This window comes from Brassica napus, chromosome C7 (genome assembly GCF_020379485.1).
Source record: "Brassica napus cultivar Da-Ae chromosome C7, Da-Ae, whole genome shotgun sequence".
Lineage (NCBI taxonomy): Eukaryota > Viridiplantae > Streptophyta > Magnoliopsida > Brassicales > Brassicaceae > Brassica > Brassica napus.
Genome location: NC_063450.1, coordinates 14,269,046 through 14,278,529, shown reverse-complemented (window position 1 = coordinate 14,278,529; position 9,484 = coordinate 14,269,046). Strand labels below are relative to the sequence as shown.

General features: G+C 45.1%; 1 non-coding gene across 1 annotated transcript; it reads right to left on the bottom strand.

The window, feature by feature from the left end:
* Positions 1-460: 460 nt before the first annotated feature.
* On the bottom strand, positions 461-567 carry LOC125590734. Its single transcript, XR_007326738.1, has one exon. It is a non-coding gene; the product is annotated as a small nucleolar RNA R71 (small nucleolar RNA).
* Positions 568-9,484: the final 8,917 nt, after the last annotated feature.

The following is a 9,484-nucleotide window of genomic DNA, read 5'->3' as shown; positions in this document are numbered from 1 at the left end:
AGAGCTTTAGAGAGAGAGTGTGCTAGAAAGAGAAGAGAAGAAGAGCAACAATCTCACTTGCAGAGATTGGATACGGATATGGGAGACATACCTCAAAATGATGCCAACAATGTTCCACAAAACCAACATTCATGGTCATAGATTGGGAATCCGAGCACTAGCTGTAGCAGCCAACAACTTTGAGATCAAATCAGGACTCCTCAACGTGATCGAGAACAACAAGTATCATGGCTTGGCTCTAGAGGACCCATTTCATCACTTGGACAGGTTCGACAGCTACTGTGGGTTGTCAAAAACCAATGGTGTGTCTGAGGATGCCTTAAAGCTGAAGTTATTCCCTTTCTCTCTGGGGGATAAGGCACGACAGTGGGAGAAGTCTCTACCAAGTGACTCAATCACCATTTGGGATGACTGCAAGAAAGCTTTCTTGGAGAAGTTCTTCTATACTTCAAGAACTGCTAAGCTGAGAAATGAGATCTCTAGTTTTCAACAGAAAGGCTTGGAAGGCTTCAGTGAAGCCTGGGAGAGATTCAAGGGCTACCAAGCTCAATGCCCACACCATGGTTTCTCTAAGGAGAGCTTGCTCAGCACATTCTACCGTGGTGCTCTGCCTAAGTACAGGGCCAGACTGGATACAGCTAGCAATGGGTTCTTCTTGGGGAGAACTGAGGAAGATGCAGAAGAGCTGGTTGACAATATGGTAAAGAGTGATGCTGTCTACAGTGGAGACCACGACAGAGGCAGTCGAACAGATGACAAGCAGACGAGGAGAGAGTTAAAGGCTCTCCAGGATAAGATTGACATTCTCATTGCTGATAAGGCCACCCAGGAGCAGCTGCACTTTGTTGGTAACCCAAACAAAGAAGCCACACCTGTTGTCCAGGAAGTTGATGGTTTGGAAGGGCAAGAAGAGTTGTGCTTCATCAACAAAAAATGGTAGCTGGTACAAGAAAGAGCCAAACTTTTAGTACAACAACTACCAACAGAGATCTTACCCCAACAACCAACAGAGTGGTTATCAGCCTCGGAACAACCAGCAAGGCAACTATCAGCCTCAACAAAACCCTCCTCCCGGTTTCAACAACAAAGGACAACAACCTGCCCAACAACAACCTACTACTTCTACCTCTACTCCTCCAGTCAGCAGCACTGATGCCCTACTAAAACAAATCTTGGAGTCTCAGACAAGAAGTGAGAAGCATGTTGGCTATGAGTTGAAAAACCTTCACGCAAAGATTGATGGAAGCTACAATGAGCTCAACAACAAGTTCAGAACCTTGGAGAACCAGTTTGCTGCCATGAACACTCAACAAAATCGCCAACAAGGTTCTTTACCTGGAAAATCTGAGCAAGACCCCAAGGAGACCATGAAAGCTATCACCCTCAGGAGTGGTAAGGTGTTACCTCAGAAAGCTCTCACCAAGGATGCTGAGAAACAAGGTGAGGAGGTTGCCATCAACATAGATGATGAAGTGATTGTTGATGAGAAAATCAATGATGAAATCTTGGAGAAGATTGTGGAAGCTAAAGGTAAAGGAAAGGTTGGGGAAGAGAAGAAAACAGTAAAAGATGGTGAAGTTGTTGCTCCAGCAAGTGAGAATTCTTTTGTTCCTCCTCCTTATGAACCCAAACTACCATTCCCTGGTAGATTCAAGAGGCAGCTGCTAGAGAAGTACAAAGCTCTATTTGAGAAGCAAATGAGTGAAGTTCAAGTCACAATGCCCATCATTGATGCTTTCATGTTAATTCCTCAATATAGTAAGTTCCTGAAAGATGTTATAGCTGCAAAGAAGAAGGAGATGGAAGGCATGATGATTCTCACTCATGAGTGCAGTGCCATCATCCAGAGGCTTGTTGTCCCAAAGAAGCTAGAAGATCCAGGATGCTTCACATTATCTTGTGCTCTTGGACCTATGGTATTTGATAGATGTCTCTGCGATTTGGGAGCTAGTGTCAGCTTGATGCCTTTATTTGTTGCTAAGAAGCTTGGTTTCACTCAATACAAGAAGTGTAGACTGTCTCTGGTATTGGCTGATCGATCAGTGAAGTACCCGGTGGGTATCTTGGAGGACCTCCCCGTTATGGTTGGAAAATATGAGATCCCTACAGACTTTGTGGTGCTTGAGATGGGTGAGGAAGCTGCAGATCCTTTAATCCTTGGAAGGCCTTTCTTAGCTACAGCAGGAGCAATTGTTAATGTGAAAGAGGGCAAGATTGATCTCCACTTGGGTAAAGGGCATGTTCTTTACTTTGACATCAAGGAGGTAATGAAGAAACCAACAGTTCAAGGGCAAGTTTTCTACATTGAAGAGATGGATGCCCTTGCTGATGAGCTCCTTGAAGAATTGTCAATAGAAGACCCTCTACAGCATGCTTTGACGATAGAGAGGCCAGCTGAAGTGATTCAGAACCTGGAGAGTGCTGCCTATGGGATGATGTTGGATTCACACAGAGGATTTGGTAGTAAGGATCAGTATGAGGAGCTGCCTCAAATTGTCCATCAGGAAGCCTCGGTCATTCAACAAGGAGACACCCAGCAAAATGACTGGAGCGAACTTAAGGCGCCTAAGGTGGAGCTTAAACCTCTCCCCAATGGTGTAAGGTATGCATTTCTTGGTCCTAATGGAACTTATCCAGTCATTGTGAGTAGTGAACTTACTGAAACTGAGCTATCTGAACTTTTGAAAACACTTAAAAGATTTAGAAAAGCAATAGGTTACTCACTTGATGACATCAAGGGAATATCACCCTCTTTGTGTATGCATAGGATACATCTTGAGGATGAATCAATGACTTCTATCGAGCATCAAAGAAGGTTAAATCCTAACCTGAAGGATGTTGTAAAGAAAGAGATTCTTAAACTCTTAGATGCTGGTGTTATCTACCCTATCTCAGATTCTAAATGGGTATCTCCTGTGCATGTTGTGCCAAAAAAGGGTGGTATAACTGTGATTAAAAATGACAAGGATGAATTGATACCAACAAGAACAGTCACTGGGCATAGGATGTGTATTGATTACCGCAAACTGAACTCTGCATCTAGAAAGGATCATTTTCCACTTCCATTTATTGATCAGATGCTTGAGAGACTTGCAAATCATCCATTCTATTGTTTTCTTGATGGATATTCAGGATTCTTCCAGATCCCCATACATCCCAATGATCAGGAGAAAACAACATTCACATGTCCTTATGGTACCTTCGCATATCGAAGAATGCCATTTGGTCTATGTAATGCTCCAGCCACCTTTCAAAGGTGCATGATGTCGATCTTTTCTGATCTGATTGAGGATGTTGTGGAGGTGTTCATGGATGATTTCTCTGTCTATGGATCTTCGTTTTCTGCTTGTTTGTCAAATTTGTGCAGGGTCCTACAGAGATGTGAAGACACCAACCTTGTGCTGAACTGGGAGAAGTGTCACTTCATGGTCAAAGAAGGGATTGTGCTGGGGCACAAGATTTCAGAGAAGGGGATTGAGGTGGATAAGGCCAAAATCGATGTTATGGTTGGTTTGCCCCCACCAAAGACAGTGAAAGACATCCGAAGTTTTCTTGGTCATGCTGGGTTTTACAGGAGATTCATAAAGGACTTCTCCATGATCACTAGACCATTGACCAGGCTGCTGTGCAAAGAAGCCACCTTCAGCTTTGATGTGGAGTGTCTAGAAGCCTTCAAGAAGCTGAAAGGTGAACTCATCAGTGCTCCAATTGTCCAGCCACCTAATTGGGATCTCCCCTTTGAGATCATGTGTGATGCTAGTGATTATGCTGTGGGAGCTGTTTTGGGGCAGAAGAAAGATGGCAAGACCCATGTGATCTACTACGCGAGCCAAACCCTGAATGATGCTCAGATGAGATATGCCACAACAGAGAAGGAGATGCTAGCCATTGTCTTTGCCTTTGAGAAGTTCAGAAGCTACTTGGTGGGATCTAAAGTCATTGTCTACACAGATCATGCTGCGTTGAGACACCTTTTGGCGAAGAAGGATGCAAAGCCCAGGCTCTTGAGATGGATTCTTTTGCTGCAAGAGTTTGATTTAGAGATCAAGGACAAGCCAGGAGTTGAGAATGGTGTAGCTGATCACTTGTCCAGGCTGAGAGTGGAGTGTGGCATTCCCATTGATGAAGGACTCCCTGAGGAACAGATCATGGCTATTGGAGCAGTGATAGCAGTTTGTGAGACTGGAAGGAAGCTTGAAGAAGTCAAGGCAACAGAAGAGAAAGAACCTTGGTATGCTGATTTGGTGAATTACCTAGCCACAGGAAAAGAGCCTTTGAATCTTGTGGGTTATGCCAAGAAGAAGTTCTACAAGGATGTGAAGAGATACTACTGGGATGAGCCCTACCTCTACATTCTCTGCAAAGATCAACTTTATAGGAGAGTGGTTGCTAATGAGGAGATTGATGGGATCCTTACACAGTGTCATGGATCATCTTATGGAGGCCACTTTGCTACTTTCAAGACTGTTGCTAAGGTGTTACAAGCTAGATTCTGGTGGCCACACATGTTCAAGGACACACAAGACTTTGTTTCAAGGAGGGGAAACATCACCAAGAGGAATGAGATGCCTCAGAATCCAATCCTTGAAGTTGAAGTGTTTGATGTCTGGGGTATTGACTTCATGGGGCCATTTCAATCATCACATGGCAACAAGTACATCCTGGTAGCTGTTGATTATGTCTCAAAATGGGTGGAAGCTATTGCAAGTCCCACCAATGATGCAAGAGTGGTAATCAAGATGTTCAAGAGCACCATCTTTCCAAGGTTCGGAGTTCCAAGAGTTGTAATCAGTGATGGAGGGTCTCATTTCATCAACAAACTGCTTGAGGGACTTCTCCGGAAGAACGGTGTTAAGCACAAGGTTGCAACTCCTTACCATCCTCAAACAAGTGGTCAAGTTGAGATTTCTAACAGAGAGATCAAGTCCATTCTGGAGAAGATTGTGGGGATTACAAGGAAGGATTGGTCAGTTAAGCTTGATGATGCGCTTTGGGCTTACAGGACAGCTTACAAGACACCTCTGGGGACCACACCTTTCAACCTATTGTACGGGAAAGCTTGCCATCTACCAGTGGAGCTTGAGTACAAGGCACTTTGGGCAGTAAAGTTGCTGAACTTTGACATCAAGAGTGCCAAGGAGAAAAGGCTTTTTCAGCTACATGAGCTTGATGAGATAAGAATGGATGCCTTCGAAAACTCAAGGATCTACAAGGAGAAGACTAAATCTTTCCATGACAAGAATATCCTAAAGAGAGAGTTTAAAGAAGGAGATCAAGTTCTTCTCTACAACTCAAGACTGAAGTTGTTTCCAGGAAAGCTTAAGTCAAGGTGGTCCGGCCCTTTCAAGGTCAAAGAGGTTAAGCCATATGGAGCAATAGTTTTGTGGAGTACTGATGGAAGAGACTTCACAGTCAATGGGCAAAGGGTTAAGCTCTACATGGCGGATGCACCTGAGGAAAATGGAGTTTCAACTCCACTGTCTGATCCTACCCCAGCCTAGTCCAAAAGGAGGCAAAGTCAAGCTAGAGACTTAAAACAAGCTCACTTGGGAGGAAGTCCCATGCGTATCCTTGTACATATTGCATTGGTATTTTCATTTTCATCATATTTCATAAAAAAAAAAAGAAGGGAAAGTGTTGAAGTAGTGTTCAGGTGGTTCATCGATCCGGTCAAGGCAAGGACTCGAGCGTGGGAGTGAGGTTTCGCAGCAACGCCACGAGGTCACTCCAGCTGGGAGCGACGTGATCAGAGCGACTGGTCCAAGTCGCTCGCATATTCGGTGTCCGGAGCTCGAGAGTCGCTCTGGGAGCGACGTCTCGCAGCGACCACGTGAGGTCGCTCGCGTTTCTGTCGCTGGGAGCGACGTGATCAGACCGACTGGTCCAAGTCGCTCGCGTTTTCTGTCTCCGAAGCTCGAGAATCGTTCTCGGAGCGACGTCTCGCAGCGACCACGTGAGGTCCCTCGCGTTTTCTGTCGATGGGAGCGACGTGATCAGAGCGACTCGGCTAAGTCACTCGCGTTTTCTGTCTCCGAAGCTCGAGAATCGCTCTCGGAGCGACGTCTCGCAGCGACCACGTGAGGTCGCTTGCGTTTTCTGTCGCTGGGAGCGACGTGACGCAGCGACCACGTGAGGTCGCTCGCGTTTACTGCGACACGGAGCGACCCATCAGAGCGACCACTCCAGGTCGCTCCCGAGCCGGTCAAGGTAAGTCCCTCTTCGATTTTGCCCGGTTTAATTCGAGTTAACCAGCCCTAAACCTAACCGGACGACCCTAGAACTACCCATACCCACGACCTTCATCTCTTTCACTCTCCCTTCCTCTCACAAACACTCATACTCTCTCAAACAAACTTCACACCAAAAATCTCCTAACTTTCTCAATTCCCACCCAAATCTCCTAGTTCTTGTTTCTAAATCTAAGCTTTCGCCCCAACAGTCTATTCCTCACCATCCATTCCCCGTTTCCTTCCATCCAAAGCAAGGTATTGTGTTTTTAAATTCAAATTCGTAGGTCCATGAACCCTAGAATTTGAAAATCGAAATTTGGTCATTTTCTTGCTTGATTGTGGTAAAATAAACTAGGGAAAGCTTATATTTCAAGTTGGGTTGTTGAATTGATGGTGGAACTGAGCTTAATTTGAACTTTGGCAAAATTAGGGTTCATGGATTTGGGGCTTTTCGAAATTGATCATAATTGAGTGTGTTCGTGGGTGAGTTAGTATGTTAAGGTGTTGAAAGGTTTGATTAGAGAACCCTCTCATTCTAGAATTACTTTGATTATTGAATTTTACTTGTCTTGTAATTTTCACATGATGAAAAGATTGAGAATTGTGATTCTTTACGTTGCTTCTTGAAGTTTACATTTGTAAAGTCAATCGACTTATCCCTTTCCAAGTTTTATATTTCTCAGGTACAATGGTTAAGAAAACTAAAAGGAAAGTCGGATGCTGAGAGGCAAGAACCTGAAAGTCAAGAGTCTTTGTTGAGAGGAAAGGCTTTAGCCTCGTAACGAGCTGGTTCTGGGACACAAAGGACTTCTCGACAGAAAACCGTGGCTGGAAAGAAGGCAAAGGAGCAAGAGAAGAGGGCAGGGAAGAGGGCATGGAAGAGTATAGCAGTTGCCACAGATGAGGAAAGTGGCGATGAAAGTGCAGATGAGCAGGTTCCTACAAAAAGGGCCAAGATGTCCAAGGGGAAAGAGGTTGCTGGGGATAGAGACAGGGCGAAAACTCCATCTGAGGAAGAACTGTATCACCATTTGTTGAATGGGGTAACTTGGACTCCGACCAGATTCGCTGACCTTGATTTGCTGAAGGAGGTGGGTCTCGATTCTGATATTGAGGCAATGCTGGGGCACCTGAAGATGCCCAAACTCCTCACCATGGCCTACCCCACCTACCGAGATGTCTCCTGTCAGTTCTTGTCTTCCCTTGAGGTCACTTACCATGACGATCCGCACGTGAGGCAAGGATGGGGAAAAATAAAGTTCAAGGTCAATGGGAGAGAGTACAACATGAACTTCAAAGACATTGGGAGAGTCATGGGTTTCCAAGACTTGGCAGACTACTCCCTTCCCAAGTGTGAAAACCTCCCCACTCAGCTTTGGAAGTTAATCACTGGAAACAAGCACTCTACCGGGGCTGACAAAAACTCACATATCCGGCACCCGTCTGTACGCTACCTCCATAGGATGCTCGTCCATGCATTCTACCCACGGAAGCAAGCTGGTAGTGTCACCGAGGAAGACATGCGACTGCTCTGCCCGGCTATCCGCCCCTACGCCCCACCTGGAACGTTGCCCCTTCCAAGCAACGACATCTATGCTTCCTTCGGGATGGTCAGCTTCTTCGTGAATCGTCTCGAGCACTATAGAGACTGGGCATGGTACACAACTGATTCGCAACCAAAGGTTGGGATAGGCGGGATGATCACGCCACTGCTCCAATTTCTGAATGTTCCCTTGGGAAAGGACGCAGCAGAGCCTAAGTTCATCGATGGCACTTACTTGAGGATTGCCACCTATTTCAGTGGGATGTATGGGAAGGACTACGTCTACCACTACTACTTGCAGGGCAAGCCGATCGAAGTGGTTCTTCCAAACCAGAAACTGACGAGCTTAGAGAGACCTAGAGCTATCAGCTTCAACTTATCCCAAGAAGACTTTCTTGGAGAACACGGGTCTCTCGGTCCCATTGCTGCACCAAGGAAAAGGAGTGTTCCGACGAGACACGACTTCACAGAACCTCCTAGGGAAGAATCTATACCCATCTATGGACCTCCACGCTACTACTTCAAGCCACATGATGGAGTCCTTCCCCCTGGTGCGCTTCGTGATGCTCATGACCACATTAGCCGACTTCATCGATGGAACAAGGTACAAGACAGAACAATCGAAAAGCTGAAGGACAAGTGCAAGGCGCTGAGCAAGACGGTGAAGAAGCAAGCAAAGACTTCAGCCAAGTTCATGAAGAAGGTGGCCGATATCTTGACCAGAGGAGGAATAGCTGGATGTAGCTCAGCGGACTTCGCCTTCGCGAACACTTCAGTCCCCCAGCCCCCACCTCAGCCCGCTGATCTTGGTTTCCCACTCACTGATAGACAGCTCCAGCGACAATGGAGAAACCCACCCACTCAGCCTTCCGCCTCTGGAAACAAGTCTCCATCCCAAGCCTCTTTAGAAAGCGAAGCTGAGATTGAAGAAGTTCAGAGCCAACAATGGTATGGAGACTACAGCTCAGGACATGGAGGTTATTACTACACCACGTTCCCTCCGGACGACGATGATGCTGGGGCATCTGTCCCCACTTACTATCCTTGAAGGTACTTCTCTACTTTTCCCTGTATATACCATTTCGTTTTTGCATATTAGTTTTCTCTTTTTGGGTATCTCCCTCTCCTTGACAACACAGAGACTGTGTCATTTAAGTTTGGGGGAGCTACCAAGTATTTGATCATGTTTGCTTTGATGTTGTTTCATTGAGTCATGCATTGCATATCTATTTGCATATAAAAAAAAAATATATATATATATATCATTTAGTTTGCATCATTTGCATTTCTAGGAGAGTCTAGAGCATATAGGTTGCATTCACTTGCATTGGGAGCAATGATTTTAAATGCCTTGTAAAGAACACTACTTTGCACCTAGTAGCTTATGCACCTCTCAAAAGGACTTGTATGCTTCGAGCCTTGAAAACTCTTCTTGAAACTTGTTGATTGCTGAAACTCAGTCTTTGAAGCCAACTACAACCTTACTTGAACTGAACGAACTTAATGCATCTTGCTCATGCACTACAAAAAAAATCCACATTGATAGCATATTGTTATAGCACGTTTTACTGAACTGCTATCATAAATGAATTTAAAATTTTCGTACAATATAATAGCATTAGATAAACATTATTGTAAAATTTCGCTAAAAAAATAAAATTTGAGTTTTGGAACCTTATTTTTCAACGAGAGGGAACTAAAAATCAGTTTG